Source organism: Miniopterus schreibersii (assembly GCF_964146895.1).
Source record: "Miniopterus schreibersii genome assembly, contig: HAP1_SCAFFOLD_98, whole genome shotgun sequence".
Taxonomy (NCBI): Eukaryota; Metazoa; Chordata; class Mammalia; order Chiroptera; family Miniopteridae; genus Miniopterus; species Miniopterus schreibersii.
In genome coordinates this window covers 101399-113414 of record NW_027669802.1, presented here as the reverse complement: position 1 = coordinate 113414, position 12016 = coordinate 101399, and positions in this window count along the sequence as shown.

The window sequence follows — 12016 nt, the reverse complement described above, 5'->3', positions numbered from 1 at the left end:
CAGTCTCCCTATATGTACATACTTCCCCCTCTCCCATTGCTCATACATTTTAGTTAAATTGGTATTTACAAGATTATGACTGTGTTAGTATTGCTCATGCCCGGGCCACAGTGTGTACTGGAATTAGATGTTATTTCATTATACCATTTTCCCTTTAAAGTCAGTAATTGCCCTTCTTATTTTTTTAATTTCCTTAGTTGTCTTTATGATACATATTTTAACCCACCTCCCTTGAAAAGCACAAAAACAAACCTCTGGTAGAATTGTAATATTCCTTTCAATATAGACAAACACTGTTGGTAGCTATCTTAATCCATTCTGGCTGCTGTGACAAAACAGCACGGACTGAGGCTTATAAACAACATAAATTTATTTCTCACAGTTCTGGAAGTGGGAGTTTGAAATCAGGAGCCAGCATGGCCAGGTGAGGACCCTCCTTCTGCTGAAGGCTTCTGTGTCCTCAAGTGGCTGAAGGGGCTAGGGATCTCCATGGGGTCTCCTTTATAAGGTACTAGTACCCTTTATGAGGACTCCACTCTAGTTCGCAAAAGTATCTCCCAAAGACCCCATCTCCTAATACAATCACCTTGGGGGTTAGGATTTCATCATATGAATTGGGGGCAGGAGGAGGGGGGCCATAATTTAGGCCAGATCAGTAGTCTCAGTTTCATCTTGTGATTGGAGTCTGTGCCTCCCTGGTCCAACCTGAACCAACCGCTCTCACTAAGCTGCCTCCCTGCTGGAAAGATGTCCCTGTGCCTCTGCCCCGGGAACAGAGGGTCTTTGTCTCTGTTTATATGTATTCTCCTGTTTTCTGGATCTCGGGTCTTCCTCTTGCTTCCCTCCCCCCTTTTTGGTGAAGCACATTCTCCAGGAACTTCCCCCAAAAAAGGTGTATGGGAGGTAAAAAATGTAAGTCCTTGTGCCTTTGAAAATCACTTTCTTCTACCATCTTGAAAGAATGACTTCCCTCGGGGTGGCGGGCGTCTTGGAAGCTTGAAGGCATCCCTCCACTAGCTCCCTGCATCTAGGGCTGTGGGTCAAAAGGCCCACTGCTCCAGTTCCCATCACACGGGAGCTAGCTTCCTTCTTTCCCTTGCCCTCTGGAAGCTTTCAGAGTCTTTTCATCTCCAGCATCCTGAACTTTCCCAGTGAGGCGGCTGTGACTTTTTTCATTCATTGTTCCCAACACTTCTTCCTCAGTTTTCAGCAGGACACTCATGTTCTTAAATTTGGAGGAACTTCCTTGTATTATTTTATTGTTAATTTCCTCCATAGGATTTTTCTCTTTTCTCTCTCTCTCTTGTTCCTGTTGTCAATGTTAGGCCTCAAGAACTGATCCTCCATTTAATTAAAACCTTTTTCTCTTGTAGGTCATTGCTTTGTCTTACTGCTTTACCTCTTTTCTTATGGTTTACAGTATTCCAGATGTCCCCCCAGGCCCCCCACCGAGCCGCCCTCCTCCTATCCCCGGTCCCCCAGGCCTTCACCACACTATTGGCTATGCAGATATGCATATCAGTTCTTCATTATTGCTTTATCTCTTAAATGATGTCCTCAGCTCTACCTTCCTTATAATTCTTTTCTTCTCCCTTTCTCAGTAGCCTCTTAAAAAAGCATTTTATTCTGAAATCATTATAGGTTAATAGGAAGTTAAAAAGGTAGTACAGTAGCCCCATATTCCCTTCACCCACCTCTCTCAGTGGTTACGTCTTCTATTATAACGCAGTATGCAGACCAGGAATTTGACATTGGGATAGTGTGTGCATATAGTTCAATGTCATTCTATCATGGCTAGGTTCATGTAACCACCACAATCAAGACTGAACCTATTGCTATCCTAATTTCTAAGAACAGTTGTCTTGTTCTCTGAACTTTCCTCTTTTATGCTTTGGTTATAATTTTGTGGATACATTGTTTTCTTTTCTCTGAGGGGTGTGTGTGTCAGTGTGTGTGTGTGTTTCCCATCCACTCATTTTGGAACCTTTTTTTCAACTGTCGATTCTAAATACTCTTATTTTAAAGCAAGGCACTAAGAGTTGATCAGAAGGCCTTTTGTTGGCTGGAGCTTAACTGGTGGGCCTCACTTCAGGGCAGTAGAGGGGGGACCCAACCACCTTCATTATAGGAGTTTCAAATGTCATAATATATACATCTTTTCTCTTGGGCTAGTCTGTTTCTGGATGATAAGCCTCCAGTCTCCTCTTAGGGGGTGTCTGCCGCTAGCGTTCTGGGTGCTGATTAGGGAAAGAGATTCAGGGAGGAGGAGAGGTGAGCTGGAGCTCATACATTTCAGTAGGCACACTTTAATTTAGTGCTCCCCCTTTTATTATACCAGACCCACTTCCTCAGAGGTGCCCAGTATCCCAGACACAGAGCTCCCCAACAGGGATCCAGACCGCGCTGGAGAAGGTGTGGACTTCACAGCTGAGTTGATGGCACAGGAGTTTGTTGGGTTGCCTAGGCCAGAGCTGCTCCACAGAAAATGCTGCTCTGGGGTTGAAGGTGAACTGAGGCCAGCCAGTGAGAAGCCACCGCCAGGACTGGCGAGCAGGAAACACCTCTTGGGGCTGAAGGCAGGCGGAAGCTGGTAGGCAGGAACATGGCAGGAGTCCTGGCCCTGGGAGCTGGCCCGCTGGCAGGATGGTGCATGCTGTCCATTTTGGAAGGACCATGGCAAGGTGGTCAACAGGCAGAAGCTCTGAATGCACTGAAGGTTTGTCACTCCGGGTTCACAGCTGGGCCCAGCACCACTGGATGTTGTTTGTACCCATAGTCACTGGTACAGGCACAGCAGCAGGAAAAACACTAGTACATCAGACCCTGTGGTGGCCTTGTCCTCTTGCATTGTCACTCCAGTGCCCCCTACTCATAAGGTGTAACATCATGCTCACTGCAAAGGAGAAATACTTCGAGTTCAGCCCATTAGTGGCAGAGTCAGCAGTGAAAAATGGTGAATTTGGAGCCAAGAGGCAGTAGATTTGGTTACTGGCATAGAGGAATTAAATCGAATGCAGAATACCAGTCTATTGATACATCTTATAAAATTAGGACATTTTCAGGCCAGCAGTTTTTTAATCAGTGGACCCCTGTTCACCATTTTTTGTTCCACTACACTTCATATAGTACTTTGTGTGCGGACTTTTTTTTTATGCTGTGTTTTTAAAATACATGTAAAGTAAAACACTAGGATTATTAAAACTGTATATGTAACCAGAAAGTCAAAGATACGTACGTGGACTGTGGCTCAAGAGAACTGCCTATAAATTCTCGCCTCAGGAAAATGTCATAGATTTCCTCCTTTTACACCCCCTTTTTCAAGTGGATAAACACACCTAAAATACATCCAGAGTATGGAAACTAGTTGGGGGAAAGGTAGGTAACTTCTCTGCAAAGGAGGAATGTTTTCTTCTTAAATGGAAAAAGTTTCTTCTTTGACGGCTGAGGATGGAGAAAAGACGGACACAAAAAAGATGGGATCCAGAGGACTGCAGCTAGTGACTGCTGCAGCCCCGAGTTTATTTTCCAAGCTCAATTTATACCCATGCTGTTGTTTTTGCTGAATAGCACCCCGCCCCACATTCCTTCCCCTTGCCGGATACAAAGTAATTCCTTTAAGGCCAAATGAATGTTCTTTTGGAGTAAACATCCTGCCTCCTGCAGGAGCTCAGACCTTGGTAAAGATCTTTGTTTCGGCTTCTAATGGGAACTTTTTGGGGAGGATTGAGTCCTTGGCTTGGTATGTGCTTGACTGTCCCCTTAACCCTTCAGGCCAGGGCCAGCTTCCTCATAAGCCTTTCTAGAGTTTATGGCCGCAAGCTAAATTAGTATCGCCTTGGTGCCTCAAGGTCTGGGTCAGGGAGCAGGAGAGCACATCTGCAGCTCACCCAGGCAGCTCCTCCATGCCTGGGGCCACAGCGGCTCCCCACACTTCTTCAAGTGGTGAGTGTTTTTTTAAAGAAAATGAGAGTACACAGTTCATTTCAACCTCATGACTGGTAGATGCCATGGTACTCAATCTCCGAGAACCTAAGGCTTGCCAGTATCCGGGCTTTATGAGGGACCTTCTGTAAGAAAGGGAAATGGGGAGCAATCTAGGCAATGCTCCTGTGGAATGGGAAAAACACAGACTATGTTTAGTCTGGAGTTAGACATAGACCTGAAATTTGAGACCTGAGAGGCATGAGCTCCTGAGCAAAGCTTTTGAATTGAAATCCAGAGACCCATCTTCTTGTGCGGTACCATTTACTTGTGCGGTAACTTGGACAAGTTACGTAATCTATGTGGGCCTGTTTGACATCTATAAAATGCAGTAAAACTTTCCCTATCTACCTTTCAAGATCGTGAGGTGTATCAGATGCAATAATAAATAGCTACAGTGCATTAAAATTGTGTTACCATCATCATAAGTATACTTAAAATTCTTTATCTATGTGAAATGCAATTGAAACAGGGAGCGTAATCCCTAACTTAGAAATAACACCATTTTATGAACTTCATTAAAAGCTAGTTTGTTTTGTTGAGATCTAAGAGGAAGAACCCAGAAATAATGTTTGAGACTTTCTCCATTTCTAATGGTGTCTTTTTGGCGTTATGTATTTTACTTTCTATATTATAAGAATTTGAACATGCTCTAAATATTCAGTATTATAAATATGCTCTAAATATTCAGTTGCAGGGCCAGATATGGAAATAAAAGGCTGTGACCTCCCCTTAGCATTTTTGAGTGCCAGAGGAATAGAAATTACTCAGAGACACATATCTTGTTGGATTTGAGATATATGCTATTTTTCAGAGGGAGCGAAGATCTAATAGTTTGGGTCCCTTTAATCAGTTTTGAGAGGGGAAAAAGTGTTAGCAAATGACCTTGGCTCCATTGGAAGTTGAATTCTTGACCACAGCCATGGTATTAGATAATCATGATAATGACAAACAAAATATAGCGTAACAACAAGTAACAACTGTGGGAGTGGCTGCCTTTCTTGGTCCAGGGACTTGACACCTGTGCAGTTTTGCTTCAGGTAGTGCTCCTATTACCATGCCTTGGTCCTTTGTTAGCCAGCAAGGCGGTGCTCTCCCAGACCTTGGCGGTGGGCCTCCCCCCTTCCCATTAGCATCCACCACATGCAGCTGGATTTCCAATCCTTAGGTTACAGCTTTGCCCATCAGACCTTTTTTCTTGTGGTCTTCTAATATTTAGTGTTTCACGGGAGCAGTATGCCAGTTTAATTAATTTTCTTAATTCTTTAATTTTCTTAATTTCAAAAGCTGGGAAGCTTCTCTCCTTTGTCTGCCATTTGAATGCCTCATCATTTTCTATCTTTTATTCTGAAATTCAGAAACTTCATGAGGTATTTCGAGACGTTTTTCATTAATGTTCAGAGTTCAGTGAGTTGTGTTTTTTTTAATATTAAAACTTAAATTTTTTTCAGCTCAAAGAAAATTTATTTATTCCCTGATTGTTCCTCCTTCAGTTTTCTTAGATCTTTATCCCTGTCTCTTAATTTTTCCTCCCATACTTTGTCCTCTCTACCCTTTTTCTGTGGCTTCTGGGAGACAGTTGAAGCTTGTTTTCTAAATCTCTTACTGAGATTACAATCTTTCTAACCTTCGTTGTGGTGTTTAATTTGACAGTTGTGTCTCTGCTTGGACACAGTGTTTCTAGCCATCTTAAGTGGTGGCTCTCTGTTCTGCTCGTGTTGATTTAGTGTCTTCCTGAGTCTGGTTTTAATAACAAAGAAACGGATGATTTGTCCTTTCCCCATCCCTCATCCATGTTGCCCTAGCAGAGTGACGGGAAGAGGACAGTCCCCCGAACACCTCTCATGTTTCCCTCATTTCGAGCTCTGTATTCACACCTGCTGGCTGTTCACTCCTCTTCTCTCCGAGCGCCTGTCTGCTGTTGGGGTGTGTGTGTGAGGTGCTGGCTTAGCCTAGGCCTATGTGTTTCCAGGCCCAGATGCAGAAGGAGTGAGAGGCCGGGGATGGTAGTGGAGAGGAAGAAAGAAGGTGCCTGTGCTTTCTGCCTGGCCCTGCCCTCCTGTTCCTGCCCAGCTGCTCGAGTAGGAGTGGCCAAGGCCATTTCTCCTAGGCCCCCAAAGCCTGGGTACTCCCCAGAGGCCCTGCTTGGGGCACTGGAGTTTCGTACTCACTGCCTTGCCCTGGAGTGCCAGAGGTGGGTTAGGGCTTTTCCTTGCTGAGGCACCCAGTGGTCTTTCTCTTTCTGGCTTCTGTAATATATTTGATGCTTTTTCCCAGTCCTAGGTGGTATTAGAGGTCATCTGCCCCCCTTTAGTTTCCATTATAGGAAATAGAGGGAGTTCAACTAATACCCTCAAGAAAAGCTCTTTATTCACTGTTTGTTTTTGATATTTGTCTTCCAATGTTACTAGCAGTATAAGTGAGAGGCATAATAGCATAACAACTTTACAGCTGCCAGCATCCATTATGGGTACAAAAAGGCACCAGAATCATCCGAAAATGTACAGCACACTTTCTTCCTTTACATAGAATTTATTGAGATTATAATTGGGAGTAGAAAACATGAAATATAATTGGAGTCAGGTGTTTTGATGTCATATAATATTTGTTACTGCTTTAGAGCCTGCTAATTTTGCACCCTACCTTACATTGCCCATTTTTTTCATTCAATGTTGGAATGGCATGTGGTGTGTCAAATTAGCATGGTAGACATATAGGCTCCTTCGGGAAACCGAATGCAAATACTTACAAGGAAGCAAAATACCAGTTTCTCTTTGGAGGCTGTACTGTCAGGAATCTGAAAGAGTCGGCTGGTTCTTTCTCAACCTGCACTCTGAAACCTGTGTTTCATTTGCTCCTTATAGAGTCTGGTTACGGGAATTCCCACTGTCCTCTTTGCCCTGGGAAATCTCCTGAGATCATAATAACTGACAAGGGGAGTAATCCTATCAAACCAAGAGTGGCAGTATAAACCTTTAGAAACTGATCTGGCAACATGTTTCAAAGTCCATGCAGCCACCATAGTCACACTTTAACTTTGGGAAATGATACAAAAGAAGGTAAATAATAACAGAAGGAAGAATTCATTGACATTATGTAGAAATAGAGACGCATTCTCAGTATTTCACACTGGGTGATTTTAATGAGTGCTTATTTAATGAATGAATATTTTGTAAGAATTAGAAATTGTAACTGAAGGTGCTGTAGCAACATGAAAGAGGACAAAATATAGCACGTTAAAGGGGGCAAAAGGCTTATATATTGCAGCTATATAAAAATATATATATTTATGGGAAATCTTAGAAGGGAACATATTGATGTGATTACTGGGGCATTTGGATTTTTTTTATTGTTTTCACCCTCATTTATAAACTTCAATTACATAACTTTCATAACTTAAAAATAGAGTTGTTTTAAAGAAAAAAAACAACAACAAGCTCTAGTAATCAGAAGAGATTTACCAACCAAAATGAAAACTTTGCATTTGGTCTAATATTAAAATGTTAACTCCTTCACTGTTTACTGAATTTTGCTGAGCTTATCTGTTGCAAAATTTTTATTTACCTCAAAGTTTTGAATACTTACAAATTCAAAAGGAAATCTATCAAGAAACCCAGTTACTAAGTAACAGCTAACGTATTTAGTGTCATACAAGGAATATTTTCTGCTGAACTTTCTCATAGTGACAGAGGCTTACTAAGTAAGCCTGAGTGTTCTATCATATATTGGGACCTTAGAGCATGTCATGAAATTCTGGCCTTTATTGGTTGCATAAAAACAGTGTACTGAGTAACTATAGGATGCACAAATGTTACTGTGGAATATTCTGATAGGACATGAGGAATGGATCGTAAAAATCCACTTGTATGTATGCTACTAAAATAAACTCAGCTGTGCTCTTTGCTGACTAGACAAAAATGAAATGATATATCTGTGTCCAGAGGCCTCGTGAGAGCAGGAGCTCAAGGAGCCTGAGCCTGTCCCACCACGGCTCTGTGTGTAAGGCCTGATCTGCTTTTCGGTTTTCATTTTTGGACAGTTTTATCAAAATACATTTTACACAATAGAATTTTATCATTTTAACTATTTTTCAGTGCCCAGGTCAGTGGTGTAAAGCACAGTCATACTGTTTTGCAGCCATCACCACCATCATGCCCATCACTGCTCCCATCTCCTGCAACTGAAACTGTCCCCACTAAACATCCCCCATCCCCTCGCCCACCCGCTGCCTTCCACCTCACCTTCTATCTCTGACTCCATGGAACTAGGGACATCCTGTGAGTGGAACCTCACAGTGTTTTTCCTTTTGAAACTGTTTTTTTCAATGAGCAAAATGTCTTCAGCGTCCATCCAGGATGTAGCATGTGCCACAGAGTCCCTCCTGTTTTTTAACTGAATCTATTGGGGTGGCATAAGTTAATAAAATCATATAGGTTTCAGGTGAACAATTCTATGATACATCATCTGTATATTGTATTGTGTGTTCACCACCCCACATCAGGTCTCCTCCTGTCACCGTTGATCCCCCCTCTACTCTCTTTACCTTGGCCCACCCCTTTCCCTCTCGTAATCCACAGGCTGATGTCTGGGTCCACCAGGTGTTTTTTTTTTTTTCTGTGCTTAATCGCTTCACCTTATTCACCCAGCCAAGCAAATACCCTCCCTCTGACAGCTGTCAGTCGGTCGGTTCTCTATCCAGGTGTCTGTTCCTATTTTGTTTGATTATTTTGTTCATTAGATTCCACATATAAGTGAAATCCCATGGTATTACTGTTTCTCTGCCTGCCCTGTTTTACTTCCAATAGTACACTCCAGGTCCACCCATGCTGTCACAGATAGTAAGATTTCCTTCTTTTTTGCAGCTGCATAGTAGTCCATTGCATAAATGCACCACATTTTTTTCTCCACCCATCTACTGGTGGGCACTTGGGCTGCTTCCAAGTCTTGGCCACTGTAAGTAACGCAGCAAGGAACATAGAGGAGCATATATTCTTTCAAATCAGTGTTTCTAGTTTCTTGGGCATATTCCCAGAACAGGAATTACTATGTCATAAGGAAATTCCATGTTTTAGAAAAATGTGCTTTCATTGGTTTCAGAGAGAGGAAGGGAGAGGGAGAGAGAGATAGAAACATCAGTGATGAGAGAAAGTCATGGATTGGCTGCCTCCTGTGCGCCCCCTACTGGGTATCATGCCCACAGCCCGAGCAGGTTCCCTGTCTGGGACTCAAGCCAAGATCTCCTGGATCATAGGTCGATGCTCAAACGCTGAGCCACGCTGCCCAGGCAAAGAAATTCCATTTTATAATTTTTGAGGTAACTCCCATACTGCATTCCACAGTGGCTGCACCAAATGCATTCCCACCAGTGATGCACAAGGGTTCACTTTGTCCACGTCCTCACCAGCACTTTTCATTTATGGATTTATTGATGGCACCCATTCTGACAGGTGTGAGGTGATATCTCATTGTGGTTTTAATTTGCATCTCTCTGATGATCAGTGACATTGAGCATCTTTTTATGTCTATTGGCATCTGTGCGTCCTCTTTGGAGGTGGGTCTATTCAGATCCTTTGCCCATTTTTTTCATTGGATTGTTTGGTTTTTGGTGTTGAGTTTTATAAGTGCGTCATAAATTTTGGATATTAAGCCATTGTTACATGTATGTGGATTGTCTTCATTTTGTTGATGGCTTCCTTTGCTGGGAAAATATTTCTAAGTTTGATATAATGCCATTGGTTTATTTTTCTTTTGTTTCCCTTGCCGGAGGAGATAGATCAGAACAACTATTCTCATGAGAAATGGCCGAGATTTTACTTCCTCTGTTTTCTTCTGAAATTTTTACGGTTTTGAGTCTAACAGTTTAAGTCTTTAATCCATACTGAGTTTTTTTCTTGTGCATGGTGGAAGAAGGTGATCTCGTTTACTTTTTATCCATGTATCTGTCCAATTTTGCCAACATCATTTATTGACTAAATTATCTTCACCCCATTTGATGTTCTCCTGTCCTTCGTAAATATTAATTGACCATAAGTGGGTGGGTTTATTTCTGGGCTTTTTATTGAGTTCCTTTGATATATATGTCTTTTTATGCCAGTACTATGCTGCTTTTATTACTATGTCCTTGTAGTTCAGTTTTGTATCAGGCAGCATGATTCCTCCAACTTTGTTCTGCTCTCTCAAGATTGCTGTGGCTCTTTGGGGGAAGGGTGCTGTTTGTTTAGTTGGTGGCTTGGTTTTTGGTGGTTCCATGTAAATTTTTGGAATATTTGTTAGACTTTTGTGAAAAACTCCATTGGTATCTTGGTAGGAATTGGTTAAATCTATAGATTGCTTTGGGTAGTAGGACATTTTAATGATGTTAATTCTTTCTCTCCATGAACATGATATATGCTTCCACTTATTTGTATCTTCATTTTTTTTTTCTTTTTGCTAATCCTCACCTGAAGATATTTTTCCATTGCTTTTTTAGAGAGTGGGAGGGAAGGACGGATAAATGGAGAGAGCGAGACAGAGAGAGAGAGGGAGGGAGAAACCTGCATGTGAGAGAGACACAGTGGTCAATTGTCTCCCACATGGGCCCTGACCAAGGCTCGGGATCACAGCTGCCACTCAGGTATGTGCCCTTAACCATGGAATCACACCTTTGACCCTTTGGTTCTCAAGCTTATGCTCTAACTAGTGAGCCCCACTGGCCAGGGCTTCAGCTTCTTTTTCCACTATATCATAATTTTTGGACTACAGGCCTTTTACATTCTTGGTTAATTTCATTTTTAGATTTTTTTTTTTTATGCAGTTGTAAATGAGATTGTTTTCTTAGTTCCCTTTTGATAGTTCATTATTGGTGTACAAAAAGGCAACTGATTTTTGGATATTTATTTTGTACCAGTACTGTACTGAGTTTGTTAATCAGTTCTAGTAGTTTTTTGGTTGAATCTTTTAGGTTCTCTATATACAGTATCATGTCATCTGCAAATAATGATAGTTTTACTTCTTGTTTTCCATTACAAATGCTTTCTATTTCTTTTTTGTTCCTAAACATTGTAGCTGCATCTTCCAGCAGTATGTTGAATAAGAGTAGTGAAAGCAGACAACCCTTTCTTGTTCCTGATCTTAAGGGAAACACTTTTAGTTTTTGCCCATTGAGTATGATGTTGGCTGTGGGTTTGTCCTTTATGGCCTTTACTATGTTGAGATATGATCCCTCTTTTCCCACTTTGCTGAGAGATTTTATCATGAATCGGTGCTGAATTTTGTCTGATTTTTTTCTGCATCTATTGACATGATCATTGTGATTTTTATTCTTTATTTTGTTCACATGCTGTATCAATATGTGGATATTGCCCCAACCTTGCATCCCCAGAACAAATCTCACTTAATCGTGATGTATGATCATTTCAATGTATTTCTGGATCCAGTTTGCTAATATTTTGTTGAGGATTTTAGCATCAATGTTCATCAGGGAGATTGGCCTATAATTTTTTCATAGTATCTTTATCTGATAAAGGTTTGCCAATCTTGTTATCTCTTGGGTTTCTTTTTGTTGTTGTTTTTGTTATTCCTCACTTGAAGAAATGTTTCCATTGCTTTATTTTTAGAGAGAATGGAAGGGGGTAAGAAAGGACTGGGTAATGGGGTGTGTGTGTGGGGGGGAGAGAGAGAGAGAGAGGGAGGGAGGGAGGGACAGGGAGAGAGAGAGGGAGCCACCAATGTGAGAGAGACACATGTTTTGGTTGCCTCCTGCACATGCAACCCATGTATGTGACTTTAACCAGTAATCCAACCCACAACTCTTCAGTGGGTACACTGAACAATAATGACTGAGCCACACTGGCTAGGGCTTCATTGATCACTTGAATTTTTTTTTAGACTCTGTTTTGTTTATTTCTGCTTTGATTTTCATTATTTCCTTCCTTCTACTTACTTTGAGCTTTCTTTGTTTTTCTAGTTCCTCTAAGTGTAAAGTTAGATTGCTTATTTGAGATTTTTCCTGTTTCTTGAGGTAGGCCTGTAATGTTAGGAATTTGTCCCTTAGGAC